This window comes from Panthera uncia (assembly GCF_023721935.1).
Source record: "Panthera uncia isolate 11264 chromosome B2 unlocalized genomic scaffold, Puncia_PCG_1.0 HiC_scaffold_24, whole genome shotgun sequence".
Taxonomy (NCBI): Eukaryota; Metazoa; Chordata; class Mammalia; order Carnivora; family Felidae; genus Panthera; species Panthera uncia.
This window is the reverse complement of record NW_026057580.1, coordinates 6,201,424-6,217,837: the sequence shown is the minus strand read 5'-3', so window position 1 is coordinate 6,217,837 and position 16,414 is coordinate 6,201,424.

Genomic DNA, 16,414 nt, shown 5'->3' with positions numbered 1-16,414 from the left:
CACATGCAGAATAATGTAAATGATATTAAAGCATACACGTGTTTTTTTTAATGGAAATATAATCACTTCAATATTTTAAATGACTTTCATTTGGAATGGAATTGTAGGTGATTTTTTTTTTCTTTTGCCAAATGCTCCAAATTTTCTATAATACATATGTATTACTTACAGGCCACACTTTTTAATGTTTGTTTTTTTAAGAGAGAGAAAGTATCAGGCAAGGGGCAGAGAGAGAGGGAGACACAGAACCCAAAGCAGGCTCCAGGCTCTGATCTGTCAGCACAGAGCCTGATACGGGGCTCAAACTCTCGAACCGTGATATCATGACCTGAACCGAAGTCAGGCACTTAACCAACCGAAGCCACCCAGGCTCCCCTATATGCTCCATTTTTTAAAATTAGTTAACAGTATTTTCCTGGCTTGGTCCCCCCACCAGGCAAACTATAGAAATGGGTACCCACTTTGGTAAAGAGGGTGTTGGGGGGGAATTCCTAGAGTATCTCACTCAGCGACAGCTTCCAGGTTGCCGTGCCCCATGGAAACTTCCTTCCCGTCCACCCAGGGCCTCAGACACGCTGCCCTGGGTCTGCAGGCCAGACCTTCTCTGTCATGATCCTACTCCCAAAGAGAAGGCCACGTGGTGTCTCCAGACACTGAATAAACCCATATCAAGCCTTCCCATCTGAGAGCGTTGGTGGGCATTCCCCACCAGCACGAGGAGGCCACAAGCAGAGGGGAGGAGGAGTTTCGAGAAGGCCCTTGCTCCTCAGAAGCTGACCACCGGCCCCAAAGTGCCCATCTACTTCCCCTTCTCTTAAGCGCCCTGGTGTCTTCTGCAAAAGGGCCCCATTATGCCCACCTTCCAGCCAGGTCTGAACTGGCTGAAAGGCTGCACCTTGGCTCCAGGAGCTGGCAGCTCTTTTGCAAATATGAGATCATGCAAATTATTAGAGAGAGATTTGCAGCATGCCATGACCAATTCTAGTAGCCAGAAGGGCAACGAGAGCAGAAGCAACGTCCCTCTGTCTCTCCCTCCCTCTCGTTCTCGCTCTCGCTCTTGCTGGGTCCCTCTCTGTAGTGAGTTGAATATTGACCCCCCAAGAGGATATGGCAAAGGCCTAACCCTTGAAACATGGGAATATGACCTTATTTGGAAAAAGTCTTTACAGATGTAATTATGTTAAGAACCTCAAGATGAGATCATCCTGGATTTAGAGGGGGCTCTGAATCCAATGGCAGACGTCTTTCGAAAGACAGAGAGATTCGCGAGTCACGGAGGTACGTGTGCATCTACAAACCGAGGAATGCCAGGGCTTACTGGCAACCACCAGAAACTAGGAGAAAGGTGTGGAATCCATTGTCCCTCAGAGCCTCCAGGGGGAACTGACCTGCTGAAACCTTGATTTTAGATCTCTGGCCTCTTACAAAAGAATGTTTCTGCTGTGTGAAGCCCCCAAGTCTGTGGTAGTTTGTCACAGTAGCTACAGGAAACAGATACACTCTCTTTCACACCCAGCTATTCAGCAATCTGGGTCTCCAGGTTCCGGAACCCCCACTGGAACTCTCATCCAGGCTCAGGGTTCATCTGCCCTTCTCCTCCGAGTCAGGAACCCACTGGAATATTCCTCTTCCTGCTAGAAGGGAGCACTCAGAAGCGCCCTGAGTCGATCACCTTGAGGGTCCTGCAGAAGGGTGCATTCCGGACAAACGACAGTACCGTCCTGCCACTTTCAAAGTGTTCCCTTCATGGCCCTACAAAATAAGCAAATACAATGAACTACGAAGAAAAATAATTAATGTTGAAATTTTAAAAATGTAAAACCAGTACCAAAGAAACCAAAGCCAAGGCAAGACATTACTCACAGGTCTGTCTGCCCTTATGACAAGGTTCTTAGTCAGCTCTGACCTTCCCACTAAGTTCAAGGCAGGACCAGGTTTTCACCTGCAGGTGTTGTCCACAAGGTGATACTTGAGGGCCAGTCCTTTCTGACTGCTTTGGAATTCCCTGGGGAATTTGATCAGATATTAGGATCTTGGATACAAGGCCCAAGCTGGAATAAGCCACATTTCAGGGAAGAGGCAGGATTTTGCACTGGCAAAATAAGGAAGATCACTTCACTCCCACCGGGGAACCCAAAACCAAGCAGTCCAGGGCAGACTTTGAAGGTCTTATCTTATCAAAACAAGAGCCCCCTGACGGGCAGGGAAGCCTGTGGGCCAACTTTGCTGGGGGCAAAGCAAAGAATATGTACGAGAATAAATGTGTCTGTGTGTAACTTAATACACTGGAGGCCACTGGCCATCTAACACCCCCCACACACACCTTAGAGATAGCCATGGTTTTGAATAAGCCCTTCTGGGATCATTTTTTAATAGCAAATACCATAGCATCACATAATGCTATTATTACATTCACAGATAGGAACATCTAGCATACACTATTTCACAACTCGTCCTTTCTTTCTTTTATTATTTTTATTTTATTTTATTTTATTTTATTTTATTTTATTTTATTTTGAGGGAGAGAGAGAGAACACGTAAGCATGCACACAAGTGGGGGAGGGGCACAGAGAGAGAGAGAGAGGGAGAGAATCCTAAGCAGGCTTCACACTCAGCACAGAGCCCGACGGGGGGCTCAATCCCACGACCCTGGGATCATGACTTGAGCCGAAATCAAGAGTCCAAAGCTCAACCGACTGAGCCACCCAGGAGCCCCCCACTCGCCCTTTCTTGTTTATGTTCCTCTGGTGGTGGTGATTCCACAATAAATTGTTTCTTAAGGGAGTTTGGGCCCAAAGAGTAGGGGAGATCCCTTCTTCCTTCCAAGCTCCAAAGAATTTTTTTTTAATTTTTTTTTAACATTTATTTATTTCTGAGACAGAGAGAGAGCATGAACAGGGGAGGGTCAGGGAAAGAGGGAGACACAGAATCTGAAACAGGCTCCAGACTCCGAGCCGTCAGCACAGAGCCCGACGTGGGGCTCGAACCCATGGACCGCGAGATCATGACCTGAGCTGAAGTCGGACGCTCAACCAACTGAGCCACCCAGGTGCCCCCAAAGAATTTTTTTTTTAACTGAATGAGTGAAAGGGTTCAGAACTCCAAGAGACAGTCAATACCCAGGACAGGAGTTCAACAATGTCCCTGTATTTCCCATGCATTTTAGAATATTTAGAAGAATATTGCATTTCACCCACATTGGCTTCTCAGCCTTCCGCTAATGACCTTTCTCCTTCTAAGAGCTGGAGTGAAATTCACAGGCCCCACTTGCACCCCAACCTAGACAGGCAGGGGTGTGGGGAGAGGGTGAAGAGGTGGATCAAAACCAGCTGTCGGGCAGTTGGTCCCTGCTTCCCTCTCCAAGGCTACACCCTTCCCTCTTTTAAACCCAAGGTATTTGACAAGACATCCAAGTTCAACTTCTCCTTTCTCACTGGGGGCACTGAGAGGTGAGGAAGATCCTCATGACTTCTTGAAGGACACGAAGTCTAGAGAATATCCCATGCTTCCAGTCTGATTCCTTGGTATAATTTATATCAACTATCTTGCAGAACAAAATAGTATTCCACTGTATTTATTTATCCAAACCCTACTGCTAGTCATTTGGGCTTTTCCCAAGTTTTTGTAATTGTAACCCAGGGCTCCAGGGACTATTTCTATAAAGATATTTTTGCTTGTATGTGAGAACATTTCTGAAAGGTGTTTTCTCGGAAGCACCTCTTTACCCCTCCAGCCGTGGTCGCTGAGAGTGGCTGGTTCTCCACACCCACTCCCGCCGTGGACGTGGGTCGAGGCAGCTTCACCGTAAACGTCTTTGCCACAGACGTCTCTACCGCAAGCATTTTCACTGCATAACTACTTGGCTGAAGGCAACGTTGCCATAAAGATAAAATAATGCAAAATGAAAGAGGGACATTCAAAAAGACAGAATGAAATAGGAAAAAAATGAATAGAATCACCATAAGGCAATCTGCTGCCAAAAAATAAAAGAGGAACATTCATTAAAAGGCATAACAATGAAACTCGGAAAATGAATAATGGAATTAAAAATATTGTGAAATACAAAATATTTTGAATACATTCGAGATACCTAGTGTAGATTCACAGCAACCCTGCACAAATAATAGATTTTGTTTTGTGGATTGTACCTAAGTACGTGCCTGTCTTCAAAGTCTCTCATTCACAGGAACACAGGGGTTCCCCCCCTTATCCACGGGGCGTATGTTTCAAGACCCCAGTGGATGCCTGAATCCTAGGAGAGTACAGACCCCTATATATATGATGTTTTTTTCCTATCCATACACACCTATGACAAAGTTTCATGTATCAATTGGGTGCAGTAAGAGATTAACAACGGTGGCTCAGAATAAAACAATCACAAAAATATATTGTAATAAAAGTTATGTAAATGGGGTCTCTCTCTTTCAATGTATCTTACCACGCTGTGCTCACCTTTCCTCTTGGGATGATGTTTGATGATAAAATGCCTACGCAAGGAGACCGAGTGAGGACAATGACATAGGCGCTGTGACACCACAGGAGGCTACTCTTGACTTTCCAATGACGTAGGAAGGAGAATCATCGGCTTCTGCCACTGTTGATTAGGGTAAATGAAACCGGGGTTAACCAGGATTGTGGAAGGCAAAACTCCGGACAAGTTTGGGGGTGGGGGGGGTGGCGAATATGGTGAAGCTGCCTCAACCCACGTCCACGGTGGGAGTGGGTGTGGAGAACCAGCCACTCTCAGCGACCACGGCCGGAAGGGTAAAGAGGTGTTTCCGGGAAGACATTTTTTTTTTTTTTTTTTTTTTTGCTTGTTGATTCATCTCCTCATTCCGCATCACGGGGTTTCTTTTGCATTAAAATTTATTTTCATTAAGAGAGGCATCAGTTTCCAAATACTAGGATGCATATTTGTAACTGAGCTCTGTGTCGCGTCGTGAAAGCCTTCCACACTGTTCTTCGTTCTTGGCATATTGGTACACGTCTGTCGACAGAAATGTGGAAGAAATGCCAGTGCTGGAAAGCATTTCTAACTGAGCATTGTGATCACTGTAACTGATACGTTATCAGTTTCTGGTGTAGTATAGTGTGCGGTCTGCTTTACACGCTATTTCACACTTGCCAGTAAGCTTTCTCACCGAACTTTTTATCAAAGAGCTATACATAGTTGTTATCACCCACTATTTTAAGACCACCATCTCTACTCAACACTGTGTAGACCATTATGAGAGCAAGCAAAGTTTTATATAACATATAAATGGGAAATGTGTCTGGGGCGCCTGGCTGGCTCAGTCGGCTAAGTGTCCGACTTCGGCTCAGGTCATGATCTCACGGTTCCTGGGTTTGAGTCCCGCAATGGGCTCTGTGCTGACAGCTCAGAGCCTGGAGCCTGTTTCGGATCTGTGTCTCTCTGTCTCCGTTTCTCCCCCACTCACATTCTCTCTCTCTCTCTCTCTCTCTCTCTCTCTCTCTCTGTCTCTCTCAATCTCAAAAGTAAATAAAGCTTAAAAAAAAATCTTTTTTAAAAAAGGAAATGTGTCAATGGAGAAATGAAACCAAACACCAACCAGTTGTTTTATCTCCTATGGCAAAATCACCTTATGGCCAGTTACGTGACAAAAATGTTTGCAGCGAAAACTCTTGCCGCAAAGATGCTTACAGCAAAAATACCGGACACAAGTAGACACTATTGAGCCTGTTCATTGTTGTTGGTATGATGAGCCACTCGTGTTTCTGATTTGCTTTTAATTATTCACGAAGCGAAGCATCTTCTCAAACGCTTCTTACTGCTGAGTTTGTGGTTGAGCGGTTGTTGGCTCTTTACTGAAAAAAAAAAATTCAACATATTAAGTTATATTGTTTCCTCCGGGAAGTGCTCATTATCCTCAAGAGAATACGTGGAAGCTCTTACTTCCTATAACACACAGGAGTTTCGCACTTCCTGTAGAAAAGGAGACTATTCATTTCAGCAACAGCCAAACAGAGCACTTGAAGTCACATCCGAGGACTCATCAGAGGAAACCACTTCTCCTGGTTTCAAGGGCTTGTGTTCACAGGGCTTCAGAGGTAAATTTAAAGACTCCACACACAGGAAAAAGTCATTTCACGCTGCAAATATAAATTTTACACAAGAAAAAAAGAAGAAAGAGAACATCAGTTGTTCAGTTCAAGTGAGTTTTGAGCCAAATGAAATGTCAAAATCTTGATATAAGGAGGCTGGTCTTTTTTTTTTTTTTTTCAATTTTTTATTTAAATTCTACTTAGTTAACATATATGGTAGAATTGGTTGCAGGGGTAGAATTTAGTGATTCATCACTTACATACAACACCGGGTGCTCATCACTTAAGTGCCCTCCTTAATGCCCATCACCCATTTAGCCCATCCTCCACCCACCTCCCTCCATCAACCCTCAGTTTGTTCTCTATAATTAAGAATTCTCATAGTTTGCTTCCCCCTCCCTCTTTTTTTCCTTCTCCTATGTCCATCTGTTTTGTTTCCTAAATTCCACACATGAGTGAAATCATATGGTATTTATCTTTCTCTGATTGACTTATTTTGCTTCGCCTAATACACTCCAACTCCATCCATGTCGTTGCAAATGGCAAGATTTCATTCTTTTTGATGGCTGAACAATATTCCATTGTATATATACCACATCTTCTTTATCCATTCATCAGTCGATGGACATTTGGGCTCTCTCCATAGTTTGGCTATTGTTAATTGTGCTGCTATAAACCTCCAGGAGCATGTGTCCCTTGGAATCTGTATTTTTGTATCCTTTGGGTAAATACCTTAGTAATGCAATTGCTGGACTGTAGGGTAGTTCTATTTTTAATGTTTTGAGGAACCTCCATGCTGTTTTCCAGAGCGGCTGCACCAGTTTGCATTCCCAACAACAGTGCAAGAGGGTTCTAAGGAGGCTGGTCTTGATGGATTGCCCCATTCATGTCCATGCCTTCTTTGTGCAGGTGAGATGGGATGTGGGGACAAGCAAGGTCAAGAGAAACTGTGTTCTTCAGCATTCCAGCCTGTGGGCACCCCTTCATAGAGCAAGGGTAGCCCTTGATGCCCAGGTCACAGGAATCATGGTGGCGTTCCAGATCACTGTTGGGGGCCACAACTCAGAACCCACTCCTCCACCCCTTCTGATGACTTTAAAAGTCTCTAATTCCTTTACTGCTACAACCAGCTGGCACAGCTTCTCTTTCCCCCAACTGCACCCTGACTGATACAGCTCACAAATTCTTATCTCCACGGAGCCAGGCAAGATACGAGGGAAAAAAAAAGAAAAAAGCACGGACATAAGGCAATGCTGTCATGAGTCATGCTTAGTATGGGTTTCCTACTCAGCACTCTAGTCAGATGACCTCGTCCCTGTAGAAAATTTGACATGTGCAGGAAAGGCCGAAGAACACAATCAAAATCATCTGTTACTCCACAGAGATCAAATATTGATGAGAAGCAAACATCCAGCCCCACTGAGATGTAGTCCCAATGGGCCTGGCTGTTGCTGCTGTGTGCAGAATCACTGGGCTGGTTTGGGGGCTCACACTTACTATCGAACGCAACACTACGGGGCCGCGCCCGGCCCCTCCCCAAGAGTAAGGGAGAAAAGTTGTGGCACTAGAATGTGACAAAATACCCTATCTGCCTCCTAGTTCTAACCCACTTGGTGATGGTACCAGGAGGCTGAGTATCTGTACTCTTTCCCTCTCCAATCACCCCCCTCTTGGAGGGGGTCCTCCATAACCCTCTAGCTCAACCTACAGCCTAAAATCGATTTGTCTCCTTAGTTCACCTGGGCCTCTTCTTTCCACCTTTCATCCAAGGCCAGAGTTTCCTTCCAGAGACCTCTTTCCTCTCTGTCCAAGAGAAAATAATGTTAATAATAGCCGTCATCTATCGGATACTCTGAGCCACGGAGCAGGTACTCCTCATAAGAACCCTACAAAGTAGAAATTGTTCTCAGGTTACAGATGAGAGGCTCAGAGAGGTTGAGTCAATTTCCCAACACTCTACAACTCCTAAGAAGTAGAAACAGTGTTCAAGCCCACAACCATCAGGATGACAAGCCTGTTTTTTTAATCCTTGGGCTCTGTCCCACTCTTAGGGGCCCGGCAAAGTGCCTCTGACCTGCTGCTGTCTTTGGGGAAGCTGTCGCTCCACACGACGTCTGTTTGCTCACAAACACTTTTTTACCCCTTAAGAACATCTTTATTGAGATCTAATTCACATGCCAGAAAATTCACATGCCATAGTTCTTAGTATATCCAGAGTTGTGTATCAATCGCCACTATCAGATTCCAGAACATTTTCACGGCTCTGAGAAGAAATCTCATTCCCATTAGCAGTGCTGTCTAGGACTCCCTCATCCCTCCCTCATCCCTGTAGTCCCTGGAAACCACTCCTCTACTGTTTGTTTCTATCAATTTGCCTATCTGGACATTGCGTGTAAATGGAATCACACAACCGGAACTTTATTCCTTTTTATGGCCAAATTATACTCCATTGTACAGATTCCCACATATTGTGTATCTGTTCATCAGTGGATGGACATCCGGGTTGTTTTTACTCTTTGGCTGTTGTGAATCATGCTACAACGGGCATTTGTGTATGGATTTTTGTGTGGACCTATATTTTCAATTCTCTTGGGTATGTACTTAGGAATGGAATTGCTGGATCATATGGTAAATCTATTTTACCTTTTTGAGAAATTGCTAAACTGTTCTCTACAGCAGTTGGACCATTTTACATTCCCACCAGCAATGTAGGAGGGTTCCAATTTCTCCACATGCTTGTTACCATTCATCTTTGTTTTAAAGTTTATATTTACTTAATTTGAGAGAGAGAGAGAGAGAGAGAGAGAGAGAGTGTTCATGTAGGAGAGGGGGAGAGAAAGAGGGAGAGAGGAAATCCCAAGCAGTCTCCACACTGTTAGTGCAGAGCCTGATGCGGGGCTCAAACTCATGACCTGCAAGATCATGACCTGAGCCGAAGTCAGATGCTTAACTGACTGAGCCACACAGGTGCCTCACCATCTTTACTGTACCATCCTTGTAGGTGTGAGGTAGTACTCCATTGTGCTTTGGTCTGTATTTCCCTAATGATCAATGATGTTGAGCATCTTTTCATGTGCTTTTTGACCATTTGTATATCTTTTTTGGTGATTGTTCATTGTCTCTTCAAGTCCTTTGCCTGTTTTTAGTGGGGTTATTTGCATTTTTATTATTGGTTTGTAGGAGTTCTTCATATTTCCTGAGTATAAGTCACTTGTCAGATATAGGACTTGGTAATATTTTCTCCCATTTTCTGTTCTGTCTTTCCAACTTCTTATTTTGATGAAATCCAATTTATGTTTTCTTTTGTTGCTATGCTTTTGGGGTATCATTTAAGAAACTGTTGCCCAATGCAAGTCATCAAGATTTACTCCTATGTTTTCTTCCAAAGGTTGTATAGTTTTAGCTCTTATACATATGTCTTTGATTCATTTTGAGTTAATTTTTGTATTAAGTTTGATTTTGTATTGAGTTAAATTTTGTATATTGGTGTGAGGTAAGGTTACAGTTTCACTCTTTTGCATATGGATACCCTGTTGTCTCAACACCATTTGTTGAAGAAACTATTCTCATTGAATAGTTTTGACACCCTTATCAAAAGTCAATTGCCATCGATGTATGGGTTTATTTCAGGATTCTCAATCCTATTTCATTGATCTACCTGTCTATCCTCATGCCAATACCACACTGTTTCCTGTAGCTTTGCAATAAGTTTTGAGCCTGGGAAACGTGGGTCCTCCAACTTTGTTTATCTTTTCAAGATTGCTTTGGCTATTGTTTTGGCTATTCAGGGTCACTTGCAGTCCCACATAAATATTAGTATCAGCCTATCAATTTCTGTAAAAAAAAAAAAAACAGTTGGAATTTTTATAGGGATTGTATGGGATCTGTAGGTCAATTTGTGAGTACTGCCATCCTAACAATATTAAGTCTTCTGATCCATGAACATGGGATGTCTGCCCATGTCGTTAGCTCTTCTTTGATTTCTTTTAGCAATGATGTATAGTTTTGAGAGCATATTTCTTGTTCTTTATTTGAGTTTCTTTGTATTTTATGCTTTTTGATACTATTGTAAATAGAATTGTTTTTAAATTTCATTTTCAGACTGTTCGTGTTAGCATATAGAAATACAGTTGACTTTTATAGGTTGATCTTGTATCCTGCAGCCTGTTCAACTCACTTAATTGTTCTAATAGATTTTTTCCTCTGCCCTTTTCATATACGATATCATATCATCTACGAACAGACATAATTTTACTTCTCCTTTTCCAACCCGAATGCCTCTTATTCCTTTTTCTTGCTCAATTTCCCTGGCTAGAATGTCTGACATGAGGGGGAAAGTATCTACTCTTTCACTGTTAAGTGTGATATAGCAGCAAAGTTTTCATAGATGACCTTTACCAGATTGAAGAAGTTCAATTCTATTCCCAGATAGGAATATGTTTTTCATGAAAGAATGTTGTATTTTGTCAAATGATTCTTCTGTGTCTGTTGAGATGATGATGTGGGTTTTATCTTTCACTGCATTTGTATGGTATAGTACATTGATGTTCATGAGCTCTTGGTGTATGGGTTTGAGAGAAAAGTAGAGCTGTATTTAAATAGTAGGCCTCTAATCCCTGACAGGAGACTGTACACAATGGAATCAGTGACTATTCCTGAAAATATTTGATGTCACACAGTTAACTGCCCTGAGTGCCAAAGCAACAGTTCTCTGATTCATCCCAGACAAAGGACAACCCCCCTCTCTGTCTGAAAACCTCTAGTGATAGGAAACTCACCTTCTAGGACAGACAGAAGTGGCAGGCCTGGGAGCAAACTCGAAGTGTGCCAAACAATTTTTTGACAAGAGTCAGAGCATTCTTCATTGTATAAGACAGAAACCCCAACTCAAACCAACTTAAGTGAAAGGAGATTTGTTAGAAAGCTATTGGGGTTGTCAAAGAATTGAAGGAAGATCTTCGGGGATCGGGACAGCTCAGGGCTCCCAAGGACTGGAAACGGACAACAGGCCCTGTCATGACTTCCCCTCACCTCCCTGCTTCTCCGTAACTTCCCTGCCAGCTCTAGTCAGAAAAATGCCAGGGAAGGACTCTGATTGGCCTGTCCTGGGTCACATGCCTTCTCTGGACCGATCACTGTGGTCAGGGGAATGAGTTTTTCTCAATGGCCCCGCTTGGGTTGTGAAGGCTTTTCCCAATGCCAGGGGCAGGAGGCTGTGATGGAGTAGGAGAGAAGCTGCTCCCAGAGGCAAAATCAGTTGCAGGAGGATGGCAAGAAGGGTACTGGGCTGACGCCCGCATCATCCTCTTGCCAATCCCTTTTGGGCATCACCCTATGAAGATTCATTCTTCAAGTAGAGATGCGATATGAAAGGAAATTCGAGGAACTCCCTTACCTCCACTGAAACGTCATCAGGTGACTTTAGCAAAGAACTGAGCCATAACACAGAAAAGCTTACAGGGTAGGACCCAAGGCGGCACACGTGTTAGTTTTCTAGGGCTGCCATAACCAAGTTCCACCGACTGGGAGGCTTAAGCAACACAGATTTACTTTCTTATGGTTCTGGAGGCCAGAAGTCCAAGGTTAAGCTGCTGGCAGGGCTTGCTTTCTTCTGAGGCATCTCTCCTTGGCTTACAGACGGCTGCCTACACATGCCTGGTGTCTCTCTGTGTGTCCTAATCTCCTCTTCTTGTAAAGACACCAGTCGGATTGGATGAGGGTCCACCTTAATGGCCTCGTTTTACTTTAGTTACCTCTTTAAAGGCCCTATTTCCAAATATAGTCACATCCTAAGGTATTGGGATTTAGGGCTTCAAGAGGTGAATTTGGTGGGGTGTGGGGAGAGGCGCAATGCTATCCACAGAAGGAAGTTAGAAGATATGTAGCAAGGGGTACTTCATGAGATTACTTTTATTTTGGAGCCAAAAAGAGAAACCTGCACTTGAGTTCATGGGTAAGGAGCCAGGTAGCTCAGGACAACCAAGATACCATTTGCAGTTAGAGAGGCTACCAAACGTCAGTTGAATAGATTTTCTGCCAGCCCACTCATTTTACAGATGAGGGGCCTAACCCAAGGTCACACACACTAATAGCCCAGGCAGAAAAGCCAAAAAGCACGGGGGTCAGAGTAGATGGGGCAGAGACAGGTGTCCAGCAGAGTCCCTTCCATACTGTGAGGAGAGGCACCCAGGCTGGGACTCCATTCCCTAGCCCCTCTGCATCTATGTGTGCCCACCTGCAGCGGTCAGGATCACGGCAGGAAATGGAAGGCACGCTCATACCGGACAAGTATGAAAAATGTAATAATGAGACCATTTACAAGGATGCATGCAGGGTGTAGGGAAAGCAGCAAATGATGGTGCAGTTTCCTGGGGCTGCCAACAGTGGGCAGTGGTTACCACCCTTCAGTCTAAAAGGGCAAGCGGAGGGAATGGGAACACAACTTGGAGGGAGTGACCATATGGAGAGGGCAGTGACAGAAAAGTGGCCTTTAGTAGAAGAACATGGCCAACCTATAGACCTGGTTGGGACTGGGGGAAAGTCCCCAGTCAAAGAGAGACTGCAGGAAATACATACCTTGGCCACACTCTCCAGTTTTTCTGCCAGTGACTTCCTTGACCAAACCCAACTCAAGCACAAGACAAAAGAGCCCATTGGTGCAATCCGTACAGGTCTGTCTCCTGGCCACGGAGCAGGATAAAGAAGGCTGGAGGTGGAATGAATAAAGGTGGAAAGTCATTCAGTAAGAGCAGGAAACATATCTGTAAGCTACTTGCCTGAGTTCTGACAATGGAATGTGGGCAGAAATGATGGATGCCCCCCTCTTGCTCTAGCCCATGAAAACACCCTCCCAATCTTCTATGTCCCCCCTCATCTGCTGGCTGGAGGTCAAGCCCCCATGGAAAGCATGTGAAGAAGATAATAGTGGTACCTCCATCAGCCTGAGTCCCCAGATGACTTCGTGGAGAGAGGATCCCCTCCCCACCCTACCAACCAAACTTTGCATGACTCAGAAACACACGTCTACCATGTTAAACCACTGAGATTCCAGTTTATGTGCCACAGCTAGTGTTACCTTAACTAATACAGTAGAAGCAGATTAATCAGGACTGACTTCCTTAGAAGAGGAGCCGGATTTTGATCTGGGCATGTCCAATTTACTATAAAGTCAATTGAATGAATTTACATGATCAGAAAGGCACTTCAGCAGGCTGAAAATAAAGATGTGGTTGAGCCACAAAGCCTTTGTTTCTGTTCTTTCTTTGGGAACCTGCCGTTGGCTCTAGATCAGATCTTCCGCTTTGTCAAAGGTCCTTTTCTCTTTTTGTGGCTGATCGAGATCCAAGCTGGTGAATCATTCACTCACTCTTCAGCCAGGAAAACATAACATTCTTTATTGCACATCACTTTAGAGTTTGTGCAAGGCTGGAGTTGGGATGATCTGCTCCAAGGGTTGGAAAGGGCCCTGGATGAAAGCCAGGACCCAGACCCCTCAGGCTCCCTTGACACTTCTGATCTTCAGTGGTCCCATCCCTCAAACAGGATCAGATCATAATCCTCATAAGGGATGGTTGGGAGAAAAGTGCTTTATCAGATGCTTCAGAATCTGTCTGGAGACTTACACACCATGTCCAGCCACCTCCAGCCATCTGCTCCCTGATAACCTATCTACCCTCCATCCCAGGCCACAGGTAGAGAACCTGAGTATGTCGCTAGCCAGAGTGTGTGACTAAAGGGAAATCCCTTCCTGATAAGCACTGCTGGGATTTCAAGAGCCATACTTAGAACTCTGGGGCTTTCCAGCCAGAGTGCTTTCAGTAAGACACAGTACTTTCTTGAGTTGAGATGTTTAGATGGGCCTGACCTGGAGGGTTGAGGCCTGTTCAGGAGAATGTATGACCTCATTGGCCTTAGCTTGTGGTTCTCCCACAGGCAAAAGAGGGAAACAGAGCTCTGGGTCAATCTGATCATGTCCTCCCAGCCAGCCCACGTTATTCATATCCATGAAGATTGCATCTGATTGCACATAACAGAAACTAATAGAACAGTGTCTATCTGAAAAAACACTCAGAAAGTCTATCCCACTTTCACGATGGGAACCGCTGGCCAAGGAAAAGGGCTCGGAAAGACAGACTACAGGGGGAAATTGCAGTAAGTGAAAAAGATTTGCTCAGACTTCCACATTTGTCACATCTCTGACCGCTCAATTTAAAATTGCCCCCCCACTTGACTCTATTGTATTAAAATTGCCCCCCCCTCTTCCCCACACTTGACTCTATTGTATTTTCCTTCCTGGTACTTACCACACCACCTGACATCAGATGCAGTATTTATTGCTTACTTATCTGTCTTCCCTAGTTTCTAGAATAGTGCCTACCTTACAGTAGGTACTCAGTAAATATTCGTTACATAAATGAATACATCATTTCATTTACAGTTTCTCAACAACTGAATGTGGCAAGCAGGATAAAAGATGCTCTTAGCCACTTTACAGATAGGGAAACCGAGGCCCAGGAGGTTGACTTCACAAAAGCCACCGGAGAACTCAGGTAGCCCCAGTCCTTTTGATTCCTAATCAACCCTCCCTCCCCCCCCACTGCCGCCTCCCCACAAGCAGGGGAGGCGGGAGGTAGAGAGGCTTTTCACATGCCCCAGACTTACGAAAGATCTCATCTGGGCTCTGCTCAAAAATTTGATAAATTACTCAGGGATAAAGTGATAAGAGAAGGAGACCCAACAAAGAGCCTGGGACTAGGGATTTTAGAAGCCAGTGGCCTGAGGGCTGGGAAAGGAAAGGGGACATTATCCCTGAACAGGTAGCTTTTTGGTGCCCTCGATTCCACCCCCACGCCCCCAACCCCCACTATTTACTCTGCTCCCAGAGGTGCTGAGCTCCCCATCTGCGGACGTGTTTAAGCAAGGGCTGGAGGTCCACTTACGGAGTAGACCCGTGCTGGAGATGTGTATTCACACCCGCAGAGAAGGCGGGCTCACGGCAACACAGGACACTGTCAACAGGCAGTGGGCTCCGACACCCGCCCCAAAAAGAGGCCTTGCGCCACCTGGTGGACGGGACTTTAAACTGCAGGCCTTTCCAGGGAGAAAAGCCCACCGCCTGAGTGTCCCCAGAATCCTGGGCCATGAAGACATGATAGAGGCTCTACCAGTTTCACAAGGACCTGCATTCATTTGTGAGAGCTCAACACGGCCTCTGCGCTGGATCAGGCACCAGTAGGCTTCAGAGAGGCCACTGTTACGGGGAGGATTTATTCACGGGACTCAGGGCTTGCTAAGGCGTGTCCCTGGGATTGGAGGGAACACATCCCCCCTAAACTTTATTCCAGATTCCTGGGAAGACAAACTGACAAGCACTTGGCAGGAGGAGGCTCATTTCTTTGTTCTGTTTGTCTTTGGATTTGGGAGTGACCTTGAATTGTCTTTGCCAGGAAGTAAGATTTCCCAGTTCTCTTCTGCATGAGAAACCACCCACCACAAAAAAAAAAAAAAAAAAAAAAAAAAAAAAATTAAAAAAAAAAACAGGCATCTGGGTGGCTCAGTCGGTTAAGGGTTAAGCACCCGACTTCAGCTCGGGTCATGATCTCTCGGTCCGTGAGTTCGAGCCCCACGTCAGGCTCTGTACAGACAGCTTAGAGCCTGGAGCCTGTTTCAGATTCTGTGTTTCCCTCTCTCTCTGACTCTCCCCCATTCATGCTCTGTCTCTCTCTGTCTCAAAAATAAATAAATGTTTAAAAAAAAAATTTTTTTTTTAAAAACAAAATTTTAGGGGCACTTGGGTGGCTCAGTCAGTTAAGCATCTGACTTCAGCTCAGGTCATGATCTCACAGTTCATGAGTTCAAGCCCCGCATCAGGCTCTGTGCTGACAGCTCGGAGCCTGGAGCCTGCTTCCGATTCTGTGTCTCGCTCTCCCTGGGCCCCTCCCCCACTCACCTTCTGTCTCTGTCTCTGTCTCTCTCTCTCCCAAAGATAAACATTAAAAAATTTTTTTAAAAACTCTTTTAAAAGCTTTTGCCCCGTGGACACCATATCCTGAAAGATTCTGTGTACCACAGTGCATATTTTCATTATGTTTATTATCCTCTTGCATCATTATTATCATCAAAGGCCTTTACAGCCACCAGTGGGAGCCACCGAGGGCCTCAGCTATCAGCATTACTATAGGGCGTTCATTTAATTGAGCAAAAGCATAGACATTTGAAAGCTCAGTGGGCCAGGGCCGTCCCATCTGAGGGGAGTGCTGGATTCCATTCAGCCCCCCTAAAACACTGAAGCAGGCTCCGGCTCTGGGCCAGGCTTCCTTCGGCTCCGGGTGGTGACGCCGGGGGACGGGGG